Raw genomic sequence first — 12,835 nt, 5'->3', positions numbered from 1 at the left:
TAGGATAACTCATAATAACTGTCCCTAAGAAACTTGGTTAATAGAACTGGCATACAAATAACATGTCACGATGATTGCAATGGAGGAGTGACGTACCATAGCACACTGTATAGACTCACCGCTGCCTCTCCTTTTTTTGCAATGTTCCATGAAATTGCCACATACATCTTGTACTTTTTCATTGTGTACCCCTATTTGCAAGTTGACACGGCTAATTTCAGACATCTCTACATGATACTACATTACATATCCCTTGCGCATATTTAAACCACCAATTAACGATTGTGTGCGTACCATAAGCTAGCTATGACTCTGTATGCTGGACTAGCAGGCACTCTAAGGGAGCCTCCTGTAGTGCACTGGAATTCCTACATGCCACCTATGATTTTGTGTAATGTACTGCCCTTGTTCCTAAATATATGTCTTTGTAGAGATTCCAGTATGGACCACATACATATGTATATAGATGCATTTTCGAGTGTAGATTCACTCATTTTGCTCCGTATGTAGCCTATAGTGGAATCTCTAAAAGACTTATATTTAGGAATGGAGGTACGAGGTAGTATCATGTATGACATCTACATATCTAATTTAGCAGCTAATAGTAGAAATCATTGTCTGCACAAAGGGATTACTGGTCGAAAATCCTAGGAAAGCACGCTGGCAGGCACAAAACAATACAAGAGAGAGAGACGCGCTTACAAGATCATAGCAATGCCTCAGTCCAGGATCTTGGTTGGCCAAGCTGTTAGATCCAGAAGAAACATCGTCCTTGTAGTTTTTGCCAGCTGCATAACAGGTAACAGTGACCGGTTAGTATATTTGAAGTACATCGGGCAGGTGATGCTGGACGGGTTTAAAGGTGACAAGTACCTAGGCCGTGGCGGGTGCTTGGCATCTCTCCAGACGGTGGGAATCAGGTTAGAAACATCAAGGGTGATGACGCTGCGCTGGCTGTCGGGGTCCGGTAAGGAGATCTAGAACCGCCGAGTAGGGTGTTTGTGGAGCGGCTCCAGTAGGGTGGACCACGGTGTGGGTGAAGCGGATCTGTGGCCGTGGACGAGGGCGTAGGTGAAGCTGCTCCGGTGGTTGGGTTAAGGATGGTGTCGACGACGCGGATCTGCGGCCGTGGATGGGGTGTCAGAAGCTGCTCTAGTGGTTGGGTTAAGTATGGTGTCGACGATGCGGATCTGCGGTCGTGGACGGGGCGTCAGAAGCTGCTCTGGTGGTTGGGTTAAGGGTGGTGTTGATGATGCGGATCTGCGGCCGTGGACGTGGCGTCAAAAGCTGCTCCAGTAGGTTGGATGAGGGTGCGAGGAAGCGGATCTGAGGTCGTGGACTTGTGAGTTGGCAAAGCGGCCCCGGTAGGATTGAGAATGGTATATGCGAAGCTACTCCGATCGGGTTGACGATGGTGTCGGCGAAGCGGCTCCAGTAGGGTTGAGGAAGGTGTCGGCGAAGCGGCTCCGGTAGGGTTGAGGAAGGTGTCGGCGAAGAGGATCAGAGGCCGTCGACGGGGGCGTCGGTGGGGCAGCTCTAGGGGGTCTGGACGAAGCGTCTCCGGTGGGGAGTATGAATGAGCCGCTGCAGATGTGTGGCGGTTGACGAGAGTACCGGTGAAGCATATCCGGCACCATGGACAAGGCCGGCACTGAATGGGCTGTGGTACAGTGCTGGATGAGCAGCCTACTTGTTTCTAGGGGAGGTGGGAGGGGTAGATGCGGCCGCAGAAGCAGATTCGGCGAGGTGGACGCCGCTGGCAGTGACTGGGCTATGGTATGCCGGTGGATGAGCAGTCTAGGGTTTCGAGAGGGGAGGGGAGAAAGGGCGATGAAGTACGGACGACGTGATGTAAGATACTCTGGTGCTGTGGAGTTAGTCGTTTTTGCGGGAGGGGGAGAGGAAATGGGGGTGCCGTGTAGTGGAGGGAACCGGAAGTTACCAAAGCACCCCCGACCTATCATGTAGATGATGGCGGTATTGTAACTGTTGGTCTCCGTGCACCAAGGACAAAAGGGGGATTTCGCATGCTAAAGACTAAGGTGGCGGAAATTTTAGAAGGAGGTAGGAGATTTTGCCGCCCGCGGGATCGTTCGTATCCGGTTTCAACTAATTTCGGACCGTGCTAGCGGGAAGGTCATGCTAGACTATATACACGGAGCACGCGTCAGCAGTTAATAACTGGTGTGAAGTCCACACCAGAAAAAAAACAATAACTCGGGATGATGTGCCGATAACTTGGACGTTCACACGGGCGCGACCAATCGTACGGGTGTAGTGGCGCGTTCACAAAAAAGGGATCAAACGCTCAGCCTATGTATTTCTCGTGTAAATAGATAATTTAGTGCCATTGGTTATTTACTTTAAACATAATACATTGACGTGTTAGTGTAGAGGCGCATAAAAAGAAATGGATATTGTAGTCAGCTACTTAAAAGTGTTACCTCATATTATTACATAGCCTCCATTTCATAAATTGCGTACCCGTTGAATTCATATATGAATATTACATAAATTACTTCAAAATAGAAACTTAAACCAACCAAGACTAATGAATTTGAATGCAAGAGTAACAATGGTGCATGTACATGATAGCTACATTGGTTGTTTGAAGAAACATCACTGTAACTTTGGCAAGCACAATAGAAAAGGTTTATTTAAATAGAAAAAAATGTGATATGTGAGTGTCCAATCTTTATAGCGTTGAATCGATATTGTACCTTTGGCCACAATACGAAGTAGATATTGACTTATGTTCAAGCGATGCACGTCCATGATCGCTAGATAGTGATACGTGAATGAATTGTGCATTCTCTCTCACACGCATACATATCTCATTTCCCTGTGGGCATCGGAATCACACACGCGCACCTTATGTATTTCTCTCCCTCCGTCAGGGTTAAATTCGTCTTTCTACCCTGTCCTACAAGTCTCTCACACAGAAACACACACGCTCTCTATGTCTAACACGCCCACCCCTTTAATTCCACCCACCCACAACCACTAATGTCTCAAAGTATAATAATGTCTCTCACACATATGCTATCTACCTATCCCTTAATATAGCTATATATGTGTCACACAAACTCCTTCTCCCTACTAGCAAGATGCCCATGCGTTGCACGGAACATCAAGATGCATTTGTATGAGAAGTTTATCTTGTGGGACAAAAGGATGAACAACGGAATGCCTTATTTGCAAGTGCGGAGAGGGGTGTGGGTATCTTTTTGCAAAATTGCCATAGTTTCCTTCCTATCCATTGGATATAAATCGGATGGCCTATATTGCAGGATGGCAGGAACACCATCATCACCAACTCTGTTTTTTTATAAGAGTAGAGATATGTGAGTGTCACTGCCCCCCCACACCCACACCCACACTTCCCAACACTGAAGGAGTAGGGTGACACCTCGATCTTGATACTAATCTATCGAATGGCTTCTCTCTCAAACATACACACACAGACACTACCCAGCACCGAAGGAGTAGGGTGGCACATCGATCTTGATAAGAATCTATCTACTCCTCTTTCAAACACACACACACACACTCGCTAGTTGTGCCTCTGTGCCTACCGCGCACACTCTCGATACGTCTTTCTCTCTCCCCCAACAATAATAGCAGAAGGGTTACAACTCGATCTGATCATAATCTTTCAATTGGTTTCTCTCTCAAACATTGTGTCTCGGTGCCTTGCTCGGTAGCCCCCTCGATATGTAGACTTCCCGCGTGCACAGCTATAGTGATGATCACACTGAACCCAGTGTGCCTTGTTTTTACCGGCCTCATGTGATAGTTTTCACCCTGTTTTCTGTTAATTAACAAGGCAACCTTTTCTTTATTACTACTAGTGAATCTGAAATCATTCGGGGCAGACATAAAATATATCACTTCAACCCAATTATCGCAGCAACTATTTTAAAAGAAATTAGCTAGCTGCCAGTGCGTTGCACAGAACATCAAGATGCATTTGTATGAGTAGTTTATCTTATGAGAGAAAAGGCTGAATGAGGGAAGACCTTATTTGCGAACGTGGAGAGACGTGTGGGTATATTTTTGCAAAATTGCCATAGTTTCTTTCCTATCCGTTAGATATAAATCCGACGGCCTATATTGCGGGATGGCACACACACCATCATCACCAACTCTATTTTCTACTCCCTCCGTCCGAAAATACTTGTCATCAAAATGGATAAAAAGAGATGTATCTAAAACTAAAATACGTCTAGATACATTTCCTTTTATCCATTTTGATGAAAAGTATTTCCGGACGGAGGGAGTATTTGCCTTTTTAGAGATTTCAACAAGTGACTATGACCGGACCTTACCAACATATTCAAAAAAGTAGTCCATAATTTTGATGTTACCCTCTTTTCTTGGCGGTGCAGTGCCATCTGGATACCTCATAAATAAATCAAGGACAAATCTGACCCCTTCCTGAAAAGACATACGGAGCAAAATGAGTGAATCTACATTCTAAAATATGTCTACATACACATCCGTATGTGGTAGTCCATTTGAAATCTGAAAAATACAAACATTTAGGAATGAATGGAGTATATATAAGAGTAGACATGGAGGTATATCTCCAGCATGGGCTACAACAAAAATGTGCTGGGCTGGTTAGCGTCGGATGCTCGCAATGCGATGACATGAGTTCGAATTCTGTCTTTTAACTTCAGATTTTTATATTATATATTACTCTACTTATTTAATATATACTTCTTTCGCTACTATACTGACAGTGGAACCCACAGAGTACTTAGAATACAAGATTAAGGATGGACTTGTTTCTTTTTAACTTTCTGTACGAAGCTGTAGCCACCTTGCAAGTCACATGTACACTGTACATGCAATTAACTTTTTATAGAGGGACAATCATACAGGCAATTAAATCAAATGGATTGGATGTCACTCTATTATTTCCAGCATAAAGAGCATCTCCAACGGCAGCCGGCAAATTTCCTCCCGCTTCCTTCCGCGAAGGACGACATCAAACGCCAACGGCATACATTTTTACAACTCTAACCAACCAGATGAAATTCGTGCAAACACGGACTGATTTCATATAAGCATGAATGATTTCATATAAAAAGCTGGATCTTCATATAAACATGATGGATTTCATTACATTTACATGAACTAAGAGGTGCCAATCCGGCTCTCTTGTATAATTAATACTCCCTCCGTACAGAAATACTTGTCCTAAAAATGGATGTATCTAGACTTATTTTAGTTCTAAATGGCCGCCCGCGGATCCCTTTGTCTTCCTCATGTCCGTCAGACACTTGCGGGGTCGACGAAGGTCCTCGGAAGAGACGAAGTAGCAAAGAAACCACCTGAATCCGCGGTCGTCGCCTTGGCGATGGCCTTCATGGGTCCCAAGTGGCGGCGGCCTCCTGTGTTCTACTTCTCCTCGATGATGGCAGCGGACACGGAGAAGCTGGCCACCGACTCATTGCTCTCCACGCACCCGGCTTCTGTCTCTGCCTGCATGGTGCTGCCGCAGGCACGGGAGGCGCGCCCATAGACACGGGAGGCGCTCCACCGCAGACACTGGTGGCGCGGTACGACGCGGCAGCGACGGCGCCCGTACCGGCGTGCTCGTCGCCATGCCGGCGGGGAGCAACTCGCCACTCCTCATCGAGCTGAACAGGAGCGGCAAGTTGTTGAACCACGCGCCTGCTTGGGGCGGCAACTGGCTCCGCCGGGCCAAGCGAGGTTGGTGAAGCACCGAGCGGCCTCGCCCATATCCGGAGGGCTCGGCGGGCCACCCAGCCGGGTAATATGCCGGAGAACGGCTCATCGGAAGCCATCGGAAGAGTGGAGAAAATGGTGAAGGAGGAGATGGGGGAGCGGCGAAGGGGTGCGATTCTTGCCCGCTGTCTGTCTGGCCTCATGTAAATAGAGGGCGGACGGTAGGAGCTTGGCCGGTGTCTGGCCTCATTTAAACTGAGGGCGGATGGGAGGAGCTCGGCCGGTGTTGCGTTTAATTCCGGCCTGCTCATGAACGGACGTGTGGTCGGAGTAGGATTCTCGGTTTGCATGCGGGTTTAACGGAGGGGTTTAATGGAGGCGCCGTGCGTGCAGCGGGCGGCGTAGTACTATTAGATTTGACAACAGTAATTAGCCGTCAAATCACAAAGGCCCTCGCCTCTGGTGAAACTGACCGAGCTAGACTGCCCCGCCCTCTAGCCTTTTAAAAAATGTATACTTTTGTACAATAGTAGTATCGATGGATTGCGCCATGGAGCAAAACTTGAAATTAAAAAAAAGATGGTACATATAGAGAGCGCTCGTCGCCAAATTATGCATATAGTACTATTAAAAAGGCTAGTCACAATAATGGTACCCAGCATAACCCACCCCTCAAATAAAACTAAGCATCCTGGAATTCTTTGACAAAACTAAGCACCCTGAAATTCTTTGACAACTAAATTGCTGGCTATATGATGTTGGCCATATATATTGTACGTATATAATGTGAAGGAACGAGTGGTAGTACTATACCAACTAGAAGATGAAATGTAAGAAATACTAGTATGTACGTACTGAAGAGTTAAAGTAATGAGAAGAAACATAACATAGTTCTACTGGGGGCTCAGCACAACACATCCCTCAAATTAAATTAAGCACACCTGAAATTAAACTTTGCAACTATTCCAGAGACACTGCATTAGAACCACCATGAGCAACGACACTGCCACCTTACTCGGAGTCCTCGTCCACGTCCTCGACTTTTTCCTTGTCCCTCTTCCTCTTGGACGATACTTCTTTGCTTGAACCACACACTTGGCTCTTGCTCTTCATCCAACCCTTGTAGATATTGAAACAAAGGTAGCCATCCATTGCAGCGTAGTGGATGTGGTCTATATCTAGTACATTCCGCTGCCATGAATAACGATGAAACGTGTATGGAGGTTTCTCCAGTTTACCGTACGAAGGATGAACCATGGATCCTGCTAGGGTCAGCATTGAAGGCTGACGAGAGGACACCAGCCGATTCTTTTGGAGGTCAAAGATGTTGCCTACAACGAGGCCTATCCGACCCAGGACTTCTTTGTCGTTACCAAAGTCTACAGTAACGAATTTGACTAGGTTGCTCTCGAGGAAGTCCTTAAAATCCAGGCATTCAACGTCGGCATGGCATATGTGGTAGACCAAGCATAAGTCATGCACGCAAACCTAGATCACGGCGGGCTTCTTCCTCTCTTCGTCCTTTAGATCCTTCTCTCGTCCCAGGACTGTGGTGTACTCAACATCTAGCCAAGCGACCCGCTCATCATCTGAGTCTTTGAACATGCGTCTGAAGCAAGAAAGGCATCCTTTCACCATCGGGGAAGAACGGGTGTAGATGATGTTGAACTCATCGCCGGTGATGGTTCTAACCTTGTACTCACCGCCGATCGTGGAGATTTGGGATGCCATGGATTTGGGAGGAGGCTTAGGATTAGTGGAACTGCCGTAATGTGAATGGACGGGATGACTAGGAGCGAACCGCCGTAGTATTGAAGGACGTGCGGGGACGAGTAGGAGCGAACTACCAGCGTGCGAATGGCAGGGTAGTGGCTTTCCATTCTCCAATGATATGGGCTTCCGAGAGCCCTTGGATCTGAGATCAAACGGTTGCATGCCGTGATTCTAGACCTATGGGTAAATATCCTATCCTGGAGGGTTATTCTCCAAATTTTCAGCAACTTAGCATGCGATCGTTTCATCTCAGATCCAAGGGCTGTCAGCAGCCCGTATCATGGTCGCGCCTACCGCGACCGTCGCGTCGCTCACGTGGTCGCGCCCTTGGAGATTTAACACGGTGCATAGGCTATCTGATGTTGGCATGTCATACATAGTCATCACTTAGTCACTCATACTACAACAAGGTTAGCTATAAGTGTATTTTTTTACTCCTCTCTATCTCTTTCTTCATACACCCTCCGTACCATAATATAAGAACGTTTTTGACACTAGTGTAGTGCCAAAAACGTTCTTATATTATGGGACACAGGGAGTACTAGTATTTATTGCATTTGCCGAGTGACCTCTTCCAATGAAATGTTGTTGCTAAGTTTGCTTCATTTAATTAGCTATAGACTCAAAATTGTCTTTTCAGCTAGGTACACGCGCTTAGCACCGTTTCTTCCTTGGATCACCAAACTAGTCTCTCTCTTCTTGATTGACTTGCCACAACAGACTTTATGCCTATGTGGCAAGCTTAGCACTGTAGGAGCAAGTAAGGCTGCTTGTAATGGGAGTAGTATCATGCATGCCAACTATGAAATCTTGATGAGGTGACGTCGAATTAAATGAAGAAAAAAGAGAGTTGAGTATCATAATATGATACTGTGGTATCATATTCAATGATGTGCTACTATGTCTCATGCATGACAATAAATAAACTATCCTATGATACCAACACATGATACTATGCATTACGGATGTAGTATCATACAAAAGTATCATATGCATGATACTAGTATATGATACTCTCCATTACGACCAACCTAAGTACAATAGTGCGCTTTACATGGCATTTTTGCATATGTGGAGGAAAGAGAGGCAAGGAAAAAGTGGAGAAGTGGGCTCTCATGCAAGAGCCAGCCTCTACTACGTGGAGCATTGGGACAGGCACCTGTATGGAGGTGGTCAGGAATCGGGAGACTCACGCCGGTCGTAGCGCCGCAGTTAAAATGATAATGGCAAGTCAAATCATGGGGCCCCACCTGTCCAGCAGTAACTCGATGTCAAATCACACAACCCTATGTTTGCAGCAGCCTACTCCCTCGTCTTCTCGCGTCTCTGTCGAACCGACTAGGCGGAACTGCCCCGCCTACCGCGCAGGAAAAGCCCGCGCAGTATACTCCCTTCATCTATGTGACCAAGGTAGAGAGGAAAACGAGAGAACTTAATGTTTAGGGAGTATTTGCTAAGGCTGGTTGTAATGGTACTAGCCTTAGCAATTTTGATGAGGTATCATAGAATTAAATGAAGAAAGAGAGAGAGTTGAGTACTATGTGTCATACATGGCAATAAATAAAGTACTACATGATACTAATATATGATACATGGCGCAGGAGTACTAAGTATTATTAATACACTTTGCTAGAACTCATCTAGATGAGATATAATTTGGTCTCATTCATCTTTTATAGCCATTGGATGTGATGCTATAAGATGTGTGTGTGCTGACGTGGGTTGTATTTGTTCTTGTGCAACGAACTGACCACTGCATGCCATGTTTGATAGTCTCAAGTCATTAAAAGCATACAAGCCCCACATCTCTTATTGGTTGACTCCTCTATTTATGTCAAAAAATAAGAAACAACATGAGAGTTAATGCACCATGCCTATGTGTTTACTATTTGGTTTTCATAAGATGACTTAATACTCACCTAGATGGAGGGAGTATTTGATTTGATAGCTGGCGGCGCAGTTCCTGATACGGCTTTAATGCAGATGAGGGAGGGAGTAGCGGTTCCCGATATGTTAAACGGACAATGCATCCTCCTTCAATTAATGCATGAGGGAAGTAATGGGAGGAGGTCCGGGAAAAGAGGCTACACGATGTGAATGCAATGCAGTTTGCCCTCATTGACCTCATATAAAGGTGCCCCTCCATTCTAATGCATCTACCACATCGTATGCACCTAAGCATTTGCCTAGGCACCTACACTAAGCACAAAAGAGCTCACTCCAGACCCATGGCGGCGATGCGCATGAGCGGCCAGCGGCTGCGCCAGATGGTCCACGACACCGGCCTACGGCATGGCGCCGAGGATCGTCTCCAGACAGTGTTGGAGACCGACTGGTGGATGGCCTCCGTCGATGCCAACTACGATTCTTAGTTGGACCAGATGATCGTTGCCACCAGCAACAAGTTCACCGTCATCAAGAAGCTCGCGAACGACATCGCCGTACTCCTCCAGCCCGCGTGCCCGGGCTCCTCATTGCCTGCCACCCTAATTGGCCTCCATGGCCGGAACCTCTTTCAAGCACTGGTGGCCCCGCAAATCGTGTACATAGGTATCTACAAGGCCAGTGAGGACACTACGATGTTGGCCTTCCTCAGCTGGCTAGAAGCCTTGGATGCCTTTGCTGAGAAGCACCTCGACCTCGCCACAAAAGCCGCCGCTCCTTAGCTGCCGGTCGGTGGCCTGGCGCACTAACTTGAGGAGGAGTAGGTCGTACGTTCATGGATCCATCTTTCTTCTTGCCTTCTATGACCACCACTGCGATCACATCATCATGGCCTTAATTCTTATTGTGCTGTTGCATTCTCGTTCCAGTCAATACCGACATGTGTGATCCCTTTGCTTAATTATATGCATCAGTGTAACTAGTACTCCATCCGTCAATTTATAAGTTGTGCTTACCTTTTCCATCAACTTCGTGCAACGCGCGGGCATCTTGCTAGAAACACTAGAATATGTCTATATAATCCATATGTGATAGTCCATTTGAAATCTCAAAAAAGACAAATATTTAGGTACAGAGGGAGTAATATATTAGGAGTATATCAAAACAATAGTGATTTCTTTAAATTTTGTGAACAAATACTACTATTCTACTACTTTGGATCCGCCGCAATGCACGGGCACATTGCTAGTAAAAGGAAAAGGCATGCCGCATTCACGTCGCACCCCCACACTCCCGGGAATCAGGAGTACTCCACGGCCCGTCTGGCACGACACATAGCTTAGGGAAGGCGTGTTGCCTAGCATTTTCACTTTCATGTGGGACCGCCGTTGAGCAAACCGACACCCCGCCCGCCGCCGGTTTGGAAAACAGAAACGAGGGGAAGATCTAGCTGTAGCACGGAAGCCAAGAAATTTGGTGTCAGATGGGGCTCGTTGATAGAGTAGGAGCATTCCGTACTAGTACTACTCCTACTAGTACCAAGTTTGTACTCCTAACTAGATTACTAGTACTACCACTATACAACTAGTAGGTACGTGCACGGCACAACATCGTAGGAACAAAAAATGGGAAGATCTTGTTTTGGGTGATTTATCTTTTTTTTCAATCAATGTAGTATGAATAATATGATGTGGGGGGCACCCATGAAGCTTATGTGGCTTGGTTGCATGGCTACGAAAGGTTAGAGAAAAATAAATAGATAATGTGTTTAGGGTGCACTCCACTAAATAGATATACTTTGGATCCATTGCAACGGACCGGCACATCTATGTCTATACCCCCTATATAGTGTGTGAAAAACTTTGAAAGTTGGTCGTTGGATGAAGCCAATCCGACGGTACAAAGATGGCAAATCTGAGCACTACTGGCTGTTGGATATCACCCACCAGATTCTGCCACATGTATAATCTAGAAGACTCCATGGTTGAACTTAGGGGTTGTTTGGATTGTGACTATCTTTGCCATATATTGCCACATGATTTTTGCCACACTTGCCTTAGTTGAGTTGCTCAAATTGTTAGCCACACATTTGGCTTGCCTAAGGGAATCTTGCCACACTTTTTATGGCTATTACATGTGGGGCTCACTGCTCATAAAAAAAATCCTTGCCTTAGGTGTGGCTAGAACCAAACACCTACCTAACTTTGTCAAACTTGCCTAAGGTTAGGTGTGGCAAAGTGTGGCATGGTGTGGCTAGGAACCAAACAGTCCCTTAATTCATGACTAACTTTGCCACAACTAAGCTTAGGCAAAGTTATTAGTTCTTCAAAATGAGAGACACAAGTTGGCAAGCCTAAGGGAATCTTGCCACATTTTTTGTGTGTATGTCATGTGGGGCCTTAGTGTGGCTTGCCTAAGGTGTGGCTTGAACCAAACACTCACCTAAGTTAATCAAACTTGCCTAACCTTACATTCCATCAGATTTTGCCACATGTTAGAATCCACAAAACTCCACATGTAGAAGCATAATGCACAAACCACCAGAATCTCATGCGTGCAATGCACGTGTAACTTACTAGTACTAGTTGGTAGTAGTAAGAAACAAATTCCAATTTTGGCACGAGCTCGTACTGCGGGAGCACCACAAGGCCTGCCGCAGGAGTTACATTTCCCTCTCGGGGCCCACGGGACGGAACTTCAGTGGCTTAGTGCCCGGCCTATGAGTCAATGACATACAGACCTTAAATGCGGCTGGCCCACATGTCATTCTCATGGTGGTGGCGTGGTTCGCGACTCACTCATTCGATATGAACCGGCCGGTGGTGGCGTGGCCGTGGCGAGGGTGCCACAGCTGGCTGTCGGGACGTTACGAGGCGTAGATGGCCACACCGGCGGGTACTACCTGTAGTACATAATTACTCCAGCTGAGGATTCGATGGTGCAAGAGTACGGACCGGAGCACAGCAGCGGAGCAGGCAAACCACGTCCAATCGGGTGTGTCTGTGGTAGAAAGTTGATGGTCGCCGCAGTTCAGCTGGCCCGCATGTCATGCACACAAAGGCAGAGGAGCGGTGGGGCCGGGAGGGATGAGGGGCACGTCGGGGGGATGAGGATCACCTGACGCGAACAATCCTACCATTCTGTCACTGACATGTGGGACCCATAAGCGTGGGTCCCACCTATGAGCGAAGGAAAGCCAGGGCAAGGCAGTGATAGCCACGTTAGAGGAGCCATGTCCACGTCGGGGGACGTCGTGCCGTGGGTTGGAGCGGCGTCGTGGGAATCGCGTGTGGGTGTGGCAGTGGTAGAAACAAGAAACGTGATGGTCGCCGCGGTTCAACTTCCATGGACAAGCTGTCATGTCTGCTGACACATGTATATCAAAACTATAGTGTTTATATTTCAAGCACGTGAAGAAGTATTATTCTACTACTTTGGATCCATTGCAACGCACGGGCCAGCACATTGGTAGTAGTAGTGT

Source organism: Triticum aestivum, chromosome 6B (genome assembly GCF_018294505.1).
Source record: "Triticum aestivum cultivar Chinese Spring chromosome 6B, IWGSC CS RefSeq v2.1, whole genome shotgun sequence".
In the NCBI taxonomy this organism is placed as follows: domain Eukaryota; kingdom Viridiplantae; phylum Streptophyta; class Magnoliopsida; order Poales; family Poaceae; genus Triticum; species Triticum aestivum.
The sequence above is the reverse complement of the archived record's forward strand: the minus strand, read 5'-3'. Positions refer to the sequence as shown.